This window comes from Podarcis muralis, chromosome 2 (genome assembly GCF_964188315.1).
Source record: "Podarcis muralis chromosome 2, rPodMur119.hap1.1, whole genome shotgun sequence".
NCBI classification, from domain to species: domain Eukaryota; kingdom Metazoa; phylum Chordata; class Lepidosauria; order Squamata; family Lacertidae; genus Podarcis; species Podarcis muralis.
In genome coordinates, this window is record NC_135656.1 from 9,523,053 (window position 1) to 9,540,446 (window position 17,394).

Genomic DNA, 17,394 nt, shown 5'->3' on the forward strand with positions numbered 1-17,394 from the left:
CCAACAGGGGACTAAAACTGTCAAACACAAAAAACACTTCTCCCCCTGCCTTCCCTAAGCCCCCACTAGCCATTTCCCATACACACATCCCCTTTATTTTTCTTCTTGCTCTCTCTTTCCCCCATCACTGCCTTTTGAACCTAAGGGGAAAACCAATGAAAACAGCATGATGGCAGATTAGTGTGACTATAGTATAGAGATAAATAATATTTAATATTAATGGTTGTCAAGTGTGATGGCCTTTTCTTAAATATACAGTGGTACCTCGGGTTAAGAACTTAATTCGTTCTGGAGGTCCATTCTTAACCTGAAACTGTTCTTAACCTGAGGTACCACTTTAGCTAATGGGGCCTCCCGCTGCTGCGGCGCCACCAGCGCATGATTTCTGTTCTCATCCTGAAGCAAAGTTCTTTACCCGAGGTACTATTTCTGGGTTAGCAGAGTCTGTAACCTGAAGCGTCTGTAACCTGAAGTGTCTGTAACCCGAGGTACCACTGTATATATGAACAGCTATCAAAAACAATTGGAGAAATAGCTTGTCATTCATGTCCATGTTTTTGATGGCTGTTCACTGCTGGCTATACCTTCTAGCCAAAGTACCAAATGGTGGCTGAGAGACTAGTGCGTCCCTATGTTTGTGTGTGCCTAGAGAGAAAAACAGTGTGAGAACTGGCAAGTAGGCAGCGAAGAACCTAAGAAAAGCCCTGGAAGGCCTCCCTGGTCCAGCATCCTATTCTTAGGATGGGCAACCAGGTCAAATCCTGCAAACAGTACCTGACTGTAACAGTGCTGTTCTCAGGCAACTGGTACCCAGAGGCATGCTGCCTCCTGCGGTGAAGCCATTGACAGCTTTGTCCTCCATTTGTCTAATCTTCTCAAGCCATCAGAGATGGTGGCCATCACCGCCTCTTGTGGGAACAAATTCCATAGTTCAATTACATGCTGCGTGAATAACAACTTTATTTTGCCTGTCCTGTATCTGCCAACATTCCTCTTTATTGAATGTCCCTGGGTTCCAGCATTAGGAAGGGAGGTGGGGAGAAAGGGAAACAGGCTAAGGTTTGCAGCTGGCTTGGTGGCTCCAAACTCATAGTATCTGGGAGGCAGAAGGGGGACTGGTGACAATCTGGATGCTTGCCTGCTTTTCCCCTGCACAAACTGATATTCCAAAAACACAAGTCTCTAGAGATCTTTTCTCAGACTACCCTCCACAAGGCTGTCTCCCCAAAACTTCCTGCTATTCCGGCGAACAGAAAGCATTAATACTACCATTAATAAATAGCCACAACTGCCATGGACGTTGGCTGCAACTTAAAGAAATTGTGCTTGCTTCCCCCTCCTCCCTTCTGTTACTTCTTCCTCATCCGTGATTGTGTGTCTTAGTCACTGTCTTAGAGATGATCTTTGTAAGCTGCTCTGAGAGCCTTTTCTTTTTGGCTACAAGGCGGGCTGTTGTTGTTTAGTCATTTAGTCGTGTCCGACTCTTTGTGACCCCATGGACCAGAGCACGCCAGGCACTCCTGTCTTCCACTGCCTTCCGCAGTTTGGTCAAACTCATGCTGGTAGTTTCAAGAACACTATCCACCCATCTCCTCCTCTGTCGTCCCCTTCTCCTTGTCCCCTCCATCTTTCCCAACATCAGGGTCTTTTCCAGGGAGTCTTCTCTTCTCATGAGGTGGCCAAAGTATTGGAGCCTCAGCTTCAGGATCTGTCCTTCCAGTGAGCCCTCAGGGCTGATTTCCTTCAGAATGGATAGGTTTGATCTTCTTGCAGTCCATGGGACTCTTAAGAGTCTCCTCCAGCACCATAATTCAAAAGCATCCATTCTTCGGTGATCAGCCTTCTTTATGGTCCAGCTTTCACTTTCACGAGGCAGGCTATAAATGCAATAAACAAGTAACAAAGTAAATAAATAATGAAATGTATTAGTGTCCCACGGCATGCTCGAGAGGCCGATGCTGGGATGTAACACTGGGGCAAGGGTGTGGGGAGAGTCTGAGTGCCTAGAGGAAGGGGGAAGAGGAAGATGCTGCAGTGACTGCCAGTAGACAAGGCTTCTGCTTTGCTGCTTTCCCAGTGAAGGTTGGATAGATGGTTGGCGTCCGTTTATGTTTATGACTCAGAGAAAGCAAAGCTGGGAGACAGGTCAACATTCTCTCCCTTCCCCATCCAATCCTGGCTGGTTCCCCAGTGAAATCACGGTGCTGGAGAGAACGTTGTTTGACTGGGCCTCTGCAAGATACATTCCCCAACTGCTGCCACAGGAATCCGTCTAATGACATTCCCGGCTGTTCCTTGAAGCCAAGAGCTCAGACTGCTTATGACGAGCCACAAAAAAACAGCCCAAGTCTCCTTCTTTGCAATGCGATGGTGGGTAGACGCAAGAAAATGTATTTACACGGCACAGACAGGATGTGCTAGATTATACCGCTTCAGTTCTGCTCCTATGTGCTGGGCGAGAGGCATTTGAGAAAGCTACATTTGAGAAAGAAATATAGATTTGTGTGTCATGGGAGGGAGCACAATTTTGGAATGAGCATGCCAAATCCTTTTTTCATAGGGTCCAGTTTTGTGACGTGCATTGCAAAATAGATTTCCCTGCAGTCCAGAAGGAAGGAAGGAAGGAAGGAAGGAAGGAAGGAAGGAAGGAAGGAAGGAAGAAGACGAGTTTTTGCCAGCAAGAAGCAGCCTTGGGAAGACTTCTGGGGGATGGATGCTATCTCAAGATTAGTACAGTGGTACCTCAGGTTAGGGACGCAGGTGGCGCTGCGGGTTAAACCACAGAGCCTAGGACTTGCCAATCAGAAGGTCGGCAGTTCAAATCCCCACGACGGGGTGAGCTCCCGTTGCTTGGTCCCTGCTCCTGCCAACCTAGCAGTTCGAAAGCACGTCAAAGTGCAAGTAGATATATAAGTACCGCTCTGGTGGGAAGGTAAACGGTGTTTCCGTGCACTGCTCTGGTTCACTGCTGGCCACATGACCCAGAAACTGTACGCTGGCTCCCTTGGCCAATAAAGCGAGATGAGCGCCGCAACCCCAGAGTTGGTCACGACTGGACCTACTCTTTACCTTTACCTCAGGTTAAGTACTTAATTTGTTCCGGAGGTCCGTTCTTAACCTGAAACTGTTCATAACCTGAAGCACCACTTTAGCTAATGGGGCCTCCTGCTGCTGCCGCGCTGCTGGAGCACGATTTCAATTCTTATCCTGAAGCAAAGTTCTTATCCTGAAGCACTATTTCTGGGTTAGCGGAGTCTGTAACCTGCAGTGTATGTAACCTGAAGCGTATGTAACCCGAGGTACCACTGTACTGCTTTGTCTAGATGCTTTGTCTACTTCCTGCTCCTTAAAGTTGTATATTGGAACATATAAACACTCTTTCACACTTGAAACAAGGCATGAACCAGAATATACCCATCTTTTAAAACTTGCACTTCTCTGAATTTTGCAATGCAATTTTCCAGCCAAATGATATGTACAAGGCTGCATATACTAGGACAAAGCCTGCATAAAAATACAAACATTGGTGGAAATGATGTACAAAAATGCATTATATTAGGCAAAATCACATACAAAAAGGTATATCAGGAGAAATTTGCACTAAAATGCTGATGAATTTTCAGGAGGATTAGAATTTTTTCACAAAAAGGTGTGGAAATGTGGAGAGCTGAGTTTATGATGGGAACAAATGAGAAAAAGACATTGACAAATTCGTCTCTCCCTAGTCAGGAGTCTTTGGAAGGAAAGGGCTAGTGTTCCAAGAGCTTCCAGGTCAGGCTAATGAACTGTATCTGGTTTGTTATCTCCGCATGGAGATGAATCTGGACATTGTCAAACTGAAGGCTGTGTACATTTGCAAAGGCGTCTGCACAATGTCACCCAGAAAGCTGTTGGGGTCAAAGTGGATCAAAGCATTGGAGAAAGAAGTAGAGGGGAGCTGTATTCCCTCCTCCCTTTCAGCCATGAAGTTTGCCACCTTAATGATTTACGGGAAGAGCAGACCTTTCTGATAGGCTCCTCTTAGGAGCAAGTACGTTTTATCAAAGTCCAATCTCCCTCTCTCTGCTCCCGATTTTTAAAAGGGGCCAATCAGTCTTGGTTCAGGCATGGCTGATCTTTCCAGAGCCCCAGCAAGTGGTAATGAAGGATCCCTCAATAGATCATTTTCTTTGTGAATTAACGTAGTGACCGATGTAACATTGCTCTAGCATCTCACTTCCTGCCCAGACTAGTAGCCCCAGTCCAGCCCTGTTAACAGGATAAGTAGCTAAATACAAAGAAAGTAAGTTGGAGCCTTGGTTCAGGGGTCTGCCCACCATCTTCCATTTGCACCTTACTTCCTCATCTCCAATTCCATAACCACGAGGATCGGAAGCATTGTCTTCCCCACCCTTCAGTGGGTTTTGTGATCCCACGGAAAGTAGACAATTAGAATAATTACTGACAATTGCTTTTACCAGGCTATAAATGTCCCCTGTTCTTGCGTTCATTATTATCCAGACCCCATCTGCTTCTGAAGCAAAGGCTCAGTGGGAGAGCATCTGGTGACTGGTGACTGGGAGTGGCCGCCAGGACCACATAACACTGGTCCTGAGAGATCTGCATTGGCTCCCAGTACGTTTCCAAGCACAATTCAAAGTGTTGCTGCTGACCTTTAAAGCCCTAAACGGCCTCGGTCCTGTATACCTGAAGGAGCGTCTCCACCCCCATCGTTCAGTCCGGACACTGAGATCCAGCGCCGAGGGCCTTCTGACGGTTCCCTCATTGCGAGAAGTGAGGTTACAGGGAACCAGACAGAGGGCCTTCTCGGTAGTGGCGCCCACCCTGTGGAACGCCCTGCCTTCAGATGTGAAGGAAATAAGCAGCTATCTTCTCTTTAAAAGACATCTGAAGGCAGCCCTGTTTAGGGAAGTTTTTAATATTTAATGATATATTGTTTTTAACACTTGATTGGAAGCTGCCCAGAGTGGCTGGGGAAACTCAGCCAGATGGGCGGGGTATAAATAATAAATTATTATTATTATTATCTGCTTTGCATGCAGAAGGTTCCAGGTTCCGTCCCCAGCATCTCCAGGTAGAACTAGGAATGCCTCCGATCTAAAACTCTGGAAGGTTACTGCAAGTCATGCTGTAGACAGACTGTACTGATCTAGATGGAGTTATGGTCTGACTTGATATGTCAGCTTCCTGTGTTCCTAAAGGGATTTGTGTCTTTGGCATACAGACCTAATACATAGACATATTTATTTGTCACAAGCGACAGTCAATTAGGATATAGAAGTTATGAGATAGCCAGGAAGACAGAATAATGCGGTTTTGAAGGAAATGCCAAGCCGTCCTTCCTAAATGGCACTCCTACTATGAAGATACAATGATTGCCGGTTCCCATCTCTCTCTCTCTCTCTCTCTCTCTCTCTCTCTCTCTCTCTCTGATTTATTGCAGGCTTGGTCCCGGGTGCTATAAAACGAAATGATTCTTCTCACCACTAATTTCTGTGTAATTAGATCACTGCTGGTGTGGAAAATGGGCAGCACTGGAACTACCCCACAGCCACACCCTGACATGTGTGATAGGGAGTCAGAAAGATTCTGGCACCTGGACAGGCTGGGGAGCTGTGTGTAGATTTCACAAAATCTGTCTATCTCAGACAGCTCTTCACACACACACACACACACACACACACACACACACACACGTGACTGTATTTCCACTCCACCCCACTTGAAGTTCCCAGTGGTCTCCCATCTAAGACACTGATCAGGTCCATACAAAGTTACCTTCAGCCGTTCTGCAGTTTCCCGTGTTCCTAAACCAACCAGCATGGTGAGATCTGATGGAAACTGTTGACAAGCAACATCTGGAGGTCCACAGGTCTCCCAAGCCTGTCCTAGACCAGTCACTGGGGCCCACAGAAGTGCTAATTTACACCTAGGTAAAAAGGTAAAGGACCCCTGACAGTTAAGTCCAGTTGCAGACGACTCTGGGGTTGCGGCGCTCATCTCGCTTTACAGGTTGAGGGAGCCGGCATTTGTCCACAGGCAGTTTTTCCGGGTCATGTGGCCAGCATGACTAAGCGGCTTCTGGCGAAACCAGAGCAGCGCATGGAAACACCGTTTACCTTCCCGCTGGAAGTATTTATCTACTTGCACCTTTTTTTGGCGTGCTTTTGAATGGCTAGGTTGGCAGGAGCTGGGACCGAGGAACGGGAGCTCACCCCGTCATGGGGATTCGAACCGCCGACCCTCTGATCAGCAAGCCCAAGATGCTCAGTGGTTTAGGCCACAGCGCCACCTGCGTCCCCACACCTAGGTATAAACACATGTATATCCTTGTTCAAAGGCATTAAAAAAAAGTTTTATTTTTTTATCAATAAATCAGTAAATTGCTTGTGTTGTAAAAACTATAACAACTTTTCTGAAGCATCAGAAAATCCTGCATAAGGAGCACTCCTGCAAGGTAGCACATAGTTCATTTCCCCCCAGTGCTTAGAGACATTCTCTCTCACACATTGAGCGTACTTGTTCTCAAGCAAGCACTAACCAACTATGTTCTGGAGTGGCAGAGAACTCCAAAAGCAGCTTTCTTGCAAGGAAAGTACAAAGTGTAAGGTCAGTTGCCTTGTAAGGAAAAGTACCCAGGAGGACATCTAAGGTGCCATTTGGAATTTATTTGCAAAGATACAGGTTTCCACTGTTGCTAAATGTTTAGGAATGACTCCTGCAGACAATATAAAATCCTTTGGCAGAGGGAACAGAGCCGATTCTCCCGTTGATTGCAGCGCATATTGAACACAACTGCCAACCTGATTCTGGCTCTGCTTTGACTCCACTGAGTCACCCAGCTGAAGGAGCGACTTTGGGCAGAGTTCACTGCAGATTTGTTTGTGGATTTAAAAATAAATAAAAATGTAAGGCCAAATACCAGTAGCTATGACTCATATTCAAAGGTATTTTCCAGATAATCAGTAGCTCAACATGTATTTCAGTAAATCTACTGAGATTTTATAATAATAATAATATAATAAATTTTTATTTATACCCCGCCCTTCCCGGTTTAAAAACTGGGCTCAGGGCAGCTAACAGCAAATTTAAAACATTGATTAAAATGCAACTTGAAAACAGCACAACATAGAATACAACATAAAATGCAGCATCAATATCAATAAAATTCAAAAATTCAGGGTCATTTTTTGGGGGGAAATCCCCAGTCAGTAGACATCGAATAATCACCAGGCTAACTGGCCAAGTTGGCCCTACTTGGGCCAGCAAGGAGGTGTGTGAATAAGAATTTAAATGTGGGGTCCCAGAAAGGGTTTCTTCATAGAAGAGGAAAGGGGAAAAGGCAATAGAGGATCAGGCTAAGTGAAATTGAAGGCCAAGCAGAATAGCTCTGTCTTACAGGCCCTCCAGAAGGAGATCAAGTCCTGCAGGGCCCTAGCCATTCCCTAGGTTGGAGCTGTCACTGAAAAAGCCCTGGCCCTGGTGGAGGATAGCCTGGCTTCCTTAGGGACCAGGACCTTTAAGCTATTATTATTCATGGATCTTAGGGTCCTCTGTGGGACATAGCAGGAGAGGCGGTCCTAGGCTGCATAGGGCTTTAGTAGATGTGGCAATATTGGAATGGGTTCAGGGCACAAACTTATATCTCACTGACCTTCAGCTTGTTGACTCGCCTTGTGTTTAACATTGTCTGTTGTGCCCAGTGGCGTAGCATGAGTTGCCAGTGCCCGGGGCCATGCTGACAGAGGGGTTGGGAGGGAAACAGATGGCCTAACGGTGTCCTAACGGTGCCTAACGGTGTCCGCATCACCCAGGAGATTGCAGCTGCAGAGATAAGAAGAGTCATTCTGTTGTCTGGAGAGGTCACTTCCTGGTTCTCATGGCGAAGCCGTTTTCAATGGAGCCCAGTGATGTGTGCAGCTGTATAGAGGTAGCACCAGGTGTTGAAATTTTGCGTTCCTAAAAGCTTTGTGCCTGGGGCAATCACCCATGTGGCCTCCCCCCACGCTATGCTACTGGTTGGGCCTACCTAGTAGGTACCTTTCAGTCTGGGAGCCTCTCTGAGCTTGTGATGCTGATGCTATGAACTGAGAGAAGAAGGGTTGGAGAAGGAGGAATGAGGAACCCACAGGTCCTCAAGAAAGAGTTGGAGCCTAGGAACCCACAGAAAGAGTTGATTCCTGTCCTGCACTATTTTTCCTGAACTAACAGTGAAGCATCTCTTATAAGGAAAAAAATATGCTCCTTTTCCCTCATGGGGTATCTAAGAGTCCTTAAGTGGGTTCCCTATTGGTCGGAGAAAATAACAAGAGGCCACCCAGAGTATATTGAGAAGCAAAGCGGCTAGTAAGCTTGATCTTTATTAACTGTTGCAACAGGGTCCCCACTCACCACAAGCAGGAGGGAGGAGAGAACCCAGACCAATGATGCACAAGCCCTTATATAGACTCTTGAAATTGCCCACCCTGTAGCTCAAGACCACCCCCAAAAACATCATACATACATCACAAAAGGAGGCGGGTCTACAGCAGAAATACATCACAGGAGGCTGTCTACAGCGGAAATTCTGTCTGCCAGGATACCTCACAATGGTCACTGATTGCCCTACCTGGGCAGCCTGGCCATTCTTTTGTGATGGTAAATACTTTAATTCCTGAATCCAGGTCACGGGCTCACCCTATTCATACACAAATACGCCCTTAAGACAGGTAAGCAAAAGATGAGAGGCTTTCCCATTTCCTTCCTCCTTGCAGAGAAATATTTGAGGTCAATTTGGGAGAGTCAGAATGGCTTCAGGATTGCTCTCCTGTACTATTTAAGACATGTGGTTTATATACTTACGTATGTGTTTGCCTTGTACATTTATGAACGTTTATTTTATATTTGGGACCTTAGAATTCTTGTAACACATCACTGTAAGAACTTAGCAGAACCAGGGCTAAGTTCTGCAGAAATGCGGAGAGGAGGGCAGAGGAGAACTGTAGATGCTGGAGATGGTTTTTGAGGTTCATTTTCTGGCTAGGATAAGCACAAGCCGTGGTCTGTGTCTGACATTGTACAGGGATGTTTTTAGTCAGGACGGGAAGGGAGTGGTTATATTGCATTCATTGTTTTTTACCCATACTTTTTACCTCATAGTCCACAAACACTCAAACAATGATAGCAAATGGTGTCAGGAATCGTCCAATTTGCTCTGTGAGCTAAGAGTGGTGGGTACAGAAAGTCTGCCCTGCTAACGTATGTTTCTGAGCACAATTCAAAGTGTTGGTGCTGACCTTTAAAGCCCTAAAGGGCCTCAGTCCAGTATATCTGAAGGAGCGTCTCCACCCCCATCGTTCTGCCCGGACACTGATGTCCAGCGCCGAGGGCCTTCTGGTGGTTCCCTCACTGCGAGAAGCCAAGTTACAGGGAACCAGGCAGAGGGTCTTCTCGGTGGTGGCACCCGCCCTGTGGAACGCCCTCCCACCAGATGTCAAAGAGAACAACAACTACCAGACTTTTAGAAGACATCTGAAGGCAGCCCTGCTTAGGGGATCTTTTAATGTTTGATGCATTATTGTATTTTAATATTTTGTTGGAAGCCACCCAGAGTGGCTGGGGAAGCCCAGCCAGATGGGCGGGGTATAAATAATAAATTATTATTACTACTACTACTACTACTAATGCTTTCCCCTTCTTGTCCCCTACATCCACTGCACACTCCCCACAACAATTGGCTATGAGGGGTTAGAGAACCCCCCAGAATAACACATGGAGGGAGGAGAGGGGAGATTGTTCTACCAGGCAAGCAGAAATACTTGTTCTTACAGAGCAATCTCTTTTATGCTACTTTGAATTCCATCCATTGACTGCTATGTAAAACAGGCCAGTTTAAGCCAACAGCTTAACAGGTAATTTTGGTGAAAACCAGATGAGAGATTCCAGTATAAGTAGCACAAGTTTGATGAGGCAGCAGGAATAGACAGACAACTTTCAGGACAAGAGATCTTTCAGGCCATTGGATTGTGCTGTTCGATACTATATTATAGATAAGAGCTATTGACTTCTATGGAGAAATTGCCGCTGATATGGAATGTAAGTATGGAGCAAAGCTTGCTTTGTGCTATTTGGATTTTCTTCTTTAAGTGTGGGATGTCTGGTGGAGATTTTATACAGCTGGAAAATCTGCCTTAAAAAAACCCACCGCATCCATTTTTTTAAAATATAAAAAACAAGAGTTAGTTCCATCTCCAGCCTTAATTTAGAAGGTCCCTTAGGAGGCAGGGAGCAGAAATAAAGATAAGCACAGCAGCCTTTATATTGGCATAGCTGGATATTAACTTTTAAGTGGTACATGAGGGAGAGGACAGGCTTTCACCAAAGCCTTTGCAGCCCATATTATTATCATCATCCCCATTTTACAGACAGCGGGTTATAGGGGTGGATTTTTGCTTAGCGAAAGCAGCCTGCTGAAGACCATTCAGGGAATGCGTGCTTGATCTGAGGTTTGAATCAGGCATCTCCCCAGACTCTTAGCTCACCCTTAATGCATCAGATCAAATGTAACCAGCCATTAATGTCCTCCTGCAGCTATTAACCCAAGCCGCAATCCAGCGAACAGTTTTGTGTAGTAGGTACGTTGTCCTGAAATCAATGGAGCTTATCTGTTTTACTCAAGTATAAAGCAGCACATGAGTGGCTGCCTGTGGTCTGTTATTGCCAAAAGGTAGCAGGGGAAACCGAGTCAATTGTATACATGTGTGCGTGTGTGCATATGTAAAGGTAAAGGTACCCCTGCCCGTATGGGCCAGTCGTGACCGACTCTAGGGTTGTGTGCTCATCTCACTCAAGAGGCCGGGAGCCGGCGCCGTCCGAAGACATTTCCGGGTCACGTGGCCAGCGTGACGAAGCTGCACTGGTGAGCCAGCACCAGTGCCGCACACGGAAACGCCGTTTACCTTCCCGCTATAAAGCGGTACCTATTTATCTACTTGCACTTAGGGGTGCTTTCGAACTGCTAGGTGGGCAGGAGCTGGGACCGAACGACGGGAGCTCACCCCGCCGCGGGGATTCGAACCGCCGACCATACAATCAGCAAGTCCTAGGCACTGAGGTTTTACCCATAGCGCCACCCGCGTCCCGTGTGCATATGTAAGCCAGGTTAAAGGAGGCCAGCTCCTTTGTTCAGTCTTCTGGTCGTTTTCCTTCCCCTCCCTCCGACCTGGATTTGCCAGGCTGCACAGCACAAGCTGCATATAAGGACCCTCTAGTACTTTTACAACCTTGGTCATAAAAAAGGCCATCAACTCAAACTAAGTAAATATACATATACTGTACATATGCATTAAAAAAGTGGATAGGAATTATACAGCTGCCAAGGGTTTATGCTTTGAGGGGAGTGAACCTCTCTGGGTAGGTAATTGGTTGGAGCAGAAGTAATGGCGGAGAATCCATCTCCATAAACTTTCCCCGGCTAATTTATCGGGAGAGGCCAAGCACATTTCTCGAACTACAGTGCATCAAGCTCGTCAGGCGCCCAAACCAAAGGGTGGCCAGGTTGGCAAAATGCACAAGTGGCCATTCTATTTATTTATTTAGAAAACACTATAAACCACTTGATCCAAAAGGGAGCTGGAAGGCAGGCAGAAGTGTCAGCCCGTGCACCAGTCCATCTGGACGGTTGACTTGGGGGAGTGTCCCTTAGCAACATTGCCCAGAAGTATTCTGGCGTATGGTTTCGGCTTCTTGTTTTTAGGGTTGCAGGCAGGGAACTAGGAGTGCAGAGTTCAGTTCTTTGCTCAGTGCCCATCTGCCCTGGGCAGTCTGGAGCTGGTGAAAATGGGGTTGGTAGGCACAAGAATGTCAAGAGTAAAGGATGCCTCTTCTTGAAAGTTCCCTCTTTGGTTCTTTTTAGTGTAGGGCGGAAGCAAGGGGTCATATTTTAAAGCGATCTATGCGGCTCACTCACAAGGTGATTAGCTCAAAGTCACATGAAACAGATAGTATTTCAGGTCTATGTATGGTAAGCTGGTGGTCATCCATGTTGGGTGCGGTGCCTCTTTGTTCTAAGCTGTTGAAGAGAATGGATGTCATTCTCTGTCTCCTGCAAAACAGCCTGAGGCTGGAAAAAAGCTGCAATGGAGAAGAGATGGAGTTTTGATTTTCGCTCAGAATGCAAGATATTTATAATCTACATTATTATGACTTATGCTGGAACCAGTGTAAGAGATACACAACTAAGTGAATGTGTTTTTTATTGTTTCAAGTTGTTTTGAAGTTATGTTCTGTGAGTCTCTGAACCACATTTTTGGACTGGATAATTTTTATTTCAATACAAGGGTCAGTTTTTCTTTATCCAGCAGCTTCGACCTGTGCAATGGTAATGATCCCATTAAAGTCATAATAGAACCGTTTGCACGTTCCACGTGCTGAAATCCTGGGTAAGCAGTTGGCCTTCAGACAGGGGCTGTGTGGCTCAGTAGCAGTAGCACTTGCCTTTCATGCAAATGGTCCCTGCTTCAGTCCCCAGCATCTCTGCCCAGTGATGGGAAGCTTCCATGTCTGAAACCCCAGAGAGCCACTGCACCGGTGAGTGTAGACCAACTTGGGTCTCTAGCTGTTTTGGACTACAATTCCCATCATCCCTGACCACTGGTCCTGCTAGCTTGGGATGATGGGAGTTGTAGTCCAACAACAGCTGGAGACCCAAGATTGGGAAACGCTGCTGTAGACAGTACTGCACTAGATGGTCCAGTGGTCAAACTCAAGAATAGGGCAGCTTCCCATGCCCCCCCTGACTGTTGCTTTCTCCCCCTTTTTAGTGCCACATTTCATTTATACAGACAGTGGTACCTCGGGTTAAGAACTTAATTCGTTCTGGAGGTCCGTTCTTAACCTGAAACTGTTCTTAACCTGAAGCACCACTTTAGCTAATGGGGCCTCCCACTGCCACCGCACTGCCAGAGCACGATTTCTGTTCTCATCCTGAAGCAAAGTTCTTAACCCAAGGTACTATTTCTGGGTTAGCAGAGTCTGTAACCTGAAGTGTATGTAACCTGAAGCATATGTAACCCAAGGTACCACTGTACTTCCCGGTACTTTCCTTTGTTTTGCGGGAAAAGGAGAAACACTTTAAAAATATAATTGGAAATACAGTGGTACCTCGGGTTACAAATGCTTCAGGTTACAAACACTTCAGGTTACAGACTCCGCTAACCCGGTAGTACCTCGGGTTAAGAACTTTACCTCAGGATGAGAACAGAAATCGCGCGGCCGCAGCAGAGAGAGGCCCCATTAGCTAAAGTGGTACCTCAGGTTAAGAACAGTTTCAGGTTAAGAACGGACCTCCAGAACGAATTAAGTTCTTAACCTGAGGTACCACTGTATTTCCTAGGATTGTGAAAAATATAATTGGAAATATTTCCTAGGATTGGAGAGATGGGGAGAGATCTGTGTAGAAATGTTTACTCAATGGGAACAAAATGTCACCAAATGGTGCCAACAAGACCGTAGCTGGATTTTGCTACAATTTCCCAGAACTGTTTTATTCAGAGCTCAGTCTTGGATGAAGACTTTTATAAGGAACACAACAAAGGTACATTCCAAATTGGTCCTGCTGCTTTGCAAATGCTATTCTTCTTTACGGGGGGTGGGGGGTTGGGGGTTGGGGAGAGAAACTTAGACCCAGGTGGCAAATGGGGTTCACCAGGCTTCTCAATCTGGCCCTCATCATGACTCTTCCTAGGAAACACCCATCCCCCCCTCACAAGCCCTGCACCTCACTTTCCTTCGTAGTGTTTTTACCTGCCTGGAATGTGCCTTTGAACTCTGACCAAGCCTCTTGCTGCCCTAGATGTAGAACAGATACAGGTGTGGAAGTATGGATGCAAACTAGGCTGCTGTAGAAAGGCATCAGCCACCTTTGTTTAGGGGTGCCAGTCCGGTACAATATAGGTTTATCCTGTATTTCAATGAAAAATGCCACTTCCTGTATTGATACAGTTTTGTCCTGTATTTCAGGTTTCTCTCTCTCTCTTTCTCTCTCTTTCTCTGTGTCTGTGTGCCAAGTTAGGGATCCTCTTCAAATGCATGTTTGAAAGGTTGAGTGAATGCTTCTGTATTTAAACTCTAGGTAGCCAAGCACAGAGCGATGTGGGTGGCGCTGTGGGTCAAGCCTAGGACTTGCCAATCAATAGGTTGGTGGTTCGAATCCCCGCGACGGGGTGAGCTCCTGTTGCTTGGTCCCAGCTCCTGCCAACCTAGCAGTTTGAAAGCACGTCAAGTGCAAGTAGATAAATAGGAACCGGTCCAGCGGGAAGGTAAACGGCATTTCCATGTGCTGCTCTGGTTCACCAGAAGCGGCTTAGTCATGTTGGCCACATGACCCGGAAGCTGTACGCCGGCTCCCTCGGCCAATAAAGTGAGATGTGCGCCGCAACCCCAGAGTCGGCCACGACTGGACCTAATGGTCAGGGGTCCCTTTACCTTTTTAGCCAAGCACAGACAGATTTACAAATTCGCATGTTTGTTTGTCTGTGTGTGCACATGTGTGTGTGACAAATTCCATAGGGGCCATCCTGCTAGGCTGGAGTAGATTGCCTTGAAGTCACTGAAATTGAAATTAATTTGTTAAATTGTATGAAAACCAACCAAAAAATATGGGGGAAAAAGAAGTCACTTCAGCACCAAATGAAAATAAATTGTCCCCAAACTACCCCACCCTGTATTTTGCCCGAACAAAGGTGGCAACCCTACCCTGTTTTTCCATCCTCTTTTGCCTCTGATTGCAGCCACCCCTGGCAAGTGGCCTCCCTGAGGGCAGCCCAGAAAGGAATGCAGCCTTGCATCCTCTTGTTGGCATTAACACTCTCTGCACACTCATCCTTGAGTTGCTTCTTGGAGGTCACGATGAGCCTGCCAGTTTGGGGCTGCGCTCTCTCATACCCATAAATCAGTCTTGCTTTTTTTTGTACTCTCATTTCATTGCCATCTCAAGCCACTGCTCCCTCATCACCGACTCTGGGAACTAAACTCTGCAGATGTGGATTAAGCTGCTTCTCTGCAGGTGAGGTCCCCTTGGAGCTCTGATCCAGAGAGGCCCGCTGTGGGAGTTCGCAGCTTCAAGATACGTGAGGCTCAGTACACCAGCTGGAGGCAGCTCAGATGCCCCATAGCTGGGCAGAGCCCGGCACTGAGAAGCCTTAAAGGACAGAAGGTGAAAAGTAACCAGAGAAATGAGGCACAACAGATGGGCCAGGCCCCTACTGGGCAGAAACCAGCTGGGAAGATTTCTGTGGCTCAGGAATATTAGTTCTAACATCTGCAGCCCATATTCTTGGAATGGAGACCTGGGCTAGAGGAATAAGTCCTAAGTGGGTTAAGACTTCCCTGCTGGGGCTGTTAAATTTAGTCACAGTGATTTACTTAGTTACCCTCAGAGGAATTATTTCACTGGGTTTGGGGGATCACTTCTTGAACTTGTGTAATTCTACAGTTGCTGCCCTTTCTTTCTTAAAGTGAATTGACCATGCCAGGGTGACGGAGCCCTTTAATCCGCTTTAACTGTCCAAAGCTAAAGTTACAGTATGCGCTTTAATCCCATCTGCAAAACCTTGGCAGTCTGGATGCACCTTTGAAATATTCCCATGTCCAGAGGCACTGGTGGCCATATAAGTGAACTTTCAAAGGGAAAGAAAAATAAATCGGCAGGCTGGTGACGCTGACAGGGCTTCTCCACTTTCCAAGCTGTTTCTTGCTCTCTTCTTTACCACCACCCTGAGATGAGAGCTGGGTTACAGTGCAGCCCAATGGCAAATGTCCTGGCAACAGCAGCGGCATTAAAATGGTGAGAGAGGGGTTCGACTATACTCTCCCGTTGCACACACCAAAAGGAGTAGGTCCTTTTGCTCTTCCACTCAGCATCCTCCTCCTCCTCCTCCCTTCTGCACCCTGTAGTCATGCCACTATACTAGTTAGTCTCTCTGTTTCATTAACTCCCCGCATTAAGAATTGCCTTTATCCTGGTGGTTTACTGCTCCTTTACGATGCTTTACAAGATGTTCTATTGAAGCTGCCCTCAACGTTTTTGCTGAAACATGCGAGGCTGTGTGTGGATATTGATATATGAGCATTCATGCAAGTATGCCATAATTGGTGTGCTTTTGTTTGCCTGCAGTGGAAGGCATCAGAGGGGGGTGACAATAGAAGCCAAGATGGGAAGACGAGGACTCCAGTATCTCCTGCAGCTTTGTCCAATTGCTTCTGTCGTCGGTCCCTGTTGGAGCACCAAGGAGTTCTCTGTGGCTGTCTTGCAGCTTAGGGAAATCATATAATGCTAACGCTCAAAAGATGCTGTAAGCATCTCTTTTCTTTTAATGTACAAGGCAAGGCTGTTCCAAAACAGTTTTGTGCATTAGTCCTGCTTCAGGGGGTAGAATGATGATGCTCCAAGGCTGCTTTCAGACAGGTAGCTCCTAGCACTATCCAATCATTGATCTTCCATTGTAGGCAGAATTGCAATTGACTTGCAACACCATCGGGAGTATTGTGATTTTCCTGTGTGTATATCCTGCTATGTTCTGTCCAAAATGGTAAGCATGGCATAGCTGCTGTGGGTAGAGAATTTGAAACACACATTCAGTAACCTTCGTGGTTTTATATTCCCAGTTTATTTTTTAAAAAATTATCTTTTAATTATCACCAAGACATATTCAACAAAGGAGCGGTATAGTGCTGTAACACTCTTCTGATATAATGCTGATTTTTATTATGGTGCTATAATGCTTTAACACCATACTACAATAATGCTATAACACTATACCAGCTTATCATAAAAACCAAAATCAGAACCCAGAACTTTTTGACAATGAATAAATGAACTGTCAAATACAAAAACAGGACTGCACAATATTGCCCAGCACATACAAATGTTGTATCACATAAGCGCTGCATTGCAATAGGATTACTTTCGTGAAATGGCATTGCTCACATCAAAATCCTGCCATTTTGACTGGTCCTTTCTATATGTGCAATTTTTCACTTTTATTACAGTCTTTCTGCATGTGTCACTTTCTTGCAAACCTACTTTGTCATGAGTTCTGAAGCCCGAAGAATGCATACAGCCCTTCTTTCCATGGAAGAACGAGAGGGAGAAAGAATGCCCATAGAAATCCTGCAAACAGGGAAGCAGTCACTGATGACGAATGGGATCTACTCACACAATTCTGCAGCTTGCAGTAAGAACAAAAGAAGAGCCTTGCTGGATCCCAGCAAGGGGTGATCTACTCCAGCACCCTCTTCTCACCGTTGGCCAAACAGATGACAGTGGGAAACCTCTAAGCATGCAAAACACAACCACAACAGGACAATTTACAGTCTATATTTGGTAGAACAGTTTACCTTCTACATTTGGACCAG